Source organism: Pseudophryne corroboree (genome assembly GCF_028390025.1).
Source record: "Pseudophryne corroboree isolate aPseCor3 chromosome 3 unlocalized genomic scaffold, aPseCor3.hap2 SUPER_3_unloc_14, whole genome shotgun sequence".
Classification (NCBI taxonomy): Eukaryota; Metazoa; Chordata; class Amphibia; order Anura; family Myobatrachidae; genus Pseudophryne; species Pseudophryne corroboree.
This window is the reverse complement of record NW_026967502.1, coordinates 66,039-67,820: the sequence shown is the minus strand read 5'-3', so window position 1 is coordinate 67,820 and position 1,782 is coordinate 66,039. Positions and strand designations below refer to the sequence as shown.

The following is a 1,782-nucleotide window of genomic DNA, read 5'->3' as shown; positions in this document are numbered from 1 at the left end:
GGGGATAATTTCTTAACTAGTGTTGTGCTATTCTGACATAGACAACAGTTTTTTTGTTTTTTACCTGTTTACAAACATCATGTTATAAAAGGAGCGTTCTAGCTCAGTCGGTAGAACTGGACACAGCACACAGAGTTAAGAGGAACATTATTGTGTGCTTTGGTTGTGGCCTTGTATATTCCATGGTCTGTAAACCAGCAAATCTCCTAAAGGAACGACAAGTTCAGTAGTTTACTACACAGGAGCTCCAATAGCGTGGTGGGCTAATGCTGTGTATTGGCAAGATAGAGTACACAGGTTTGATTCCCATATACATTTAATTGCATGTTCCCAATGTGGCTCCAGACTTCCTTAAGGTAGCACGGACACAGGTACCCCATGCTCCGAGACACTAGTTGCGGAGCAGCCGGGAGGTTCCAGGGATCAGTTTATGCCTCTGTGGGCCAGACACACCCCAATCCAGAATAATACGGATGGGGTAGTGGTTAGCATTGCTGCCTCACAGCACTGAGGCCATGAGCTTGTTTAAATAAAAGTATATGCATATACCAAGCAGGTTTAAGCCTCTACCACCGCTCATGGGAGGCTATTCCACTTATCCACTACCCCTTCTGTGAAGAAATTTTTTCCTTAAATTTCCCCTGAACCTACCTCCCTTCAGTTCAGTGTATGCCCATAACTGTGTGAGGTTATATATGTATATATATTCCCTGTATTTGCAGGGATTGGGGTTCCAGGACCGGTCCACAAATACCGGTATTTTTTTGAGTCTACTTTTCCTTACATGTCAATGTAATGGGTCTGGTACTCTGTTTACTACTTAGCCGCTTCTTGGTCTTTTGGCTAAGATCAGGTGTAGTATCTATTCTTATCAGTTTAATATCTGATACGCCCTCTATCTGGGGGCCATGTATTAAATAGATTTTTTAGGACAGGGAGATGGAAGAAGAGCTTGCTCTGTCCACTCCACGCATTGACCCGGTATTGCAGTACCTCCGGGACCGGTGCACCTTTCAAACAGACTTTTTCTATTTCTTGTACTCTATGTACTCATGAATTGCCAAATGGCTGGACAAAGCTCCTTAATCAGTTCATACTGTGCAACGAGGCTGGTCTTTGACAGACAATATAGCTCCTTTACTTCAGAGGCATTTTGAGACTTCTTCTAAAGAAAATGTTGAGATAAATCCTGTCAGTGAGGATCCTTCAGGATAGAAATAAGAAATAATCTACTGAATTTCTTGGTTTCCACCTCTTCCTTCACGTTGAGAGAATGTTGATGGAAGTCTGACTACACACCTGATGCAAAAAGTTTATATTTCCAGGGAAATGTGTCTGTCTCTAGTACATACTGTGTTCAGTTCAGTTTCGGTGTCTCATTATTAGAGACAGTATTTCTTTATCCTTTTCGCTGATAAAGACACTGATCTAATGAAGGTTCCACTAATAATTAGTGGATGCATCCATCACGGGAGAGCCTAAGGCGACTGTCTTTACTAAAGTACAGTATGTGACCTTAACAGTCATCACAGATTGACAACAGTGAGACCGTTATTATATTGGTATTCATTCTGACAGGAATATTACTACGCGCTCTCCTGGCTTATGCATGAATTTTTAAACCGTTTGCAGGTTGCATAATGCAAGTTGTCCATTCTTGTGGCAGCTGATCCTTTTCAAATTATCCATTGACAGATTTGGTCTCTCAGGCTCTATTCCCTATCTACTCAATGTTGCATCTTTTCCCTGGCTATGACACCCTTCTATTCATTATGGTTGCGA

At 41.8% G+C, this 1,782-nt stretch overlaps 1 non-coding gene across 1 annotated transcript; it reads left to right on the top strand.

The window, feature by feature from the left end:
* Positions 1 to 823: 823 nt before the first annotated feature.
* Positions 824 to 1,015, top strand: LOC134983418 (U2 spliceosomal RNA). The gene has a single exon (XR_010191637.1). It is a non-coding gene; the product is annotated as a U2 spliceosomal RNA (small nuclear RNA).
* The last annotated feature ends 767 nt before the right edge of the window (positions 1,016 to 1,782 follow it).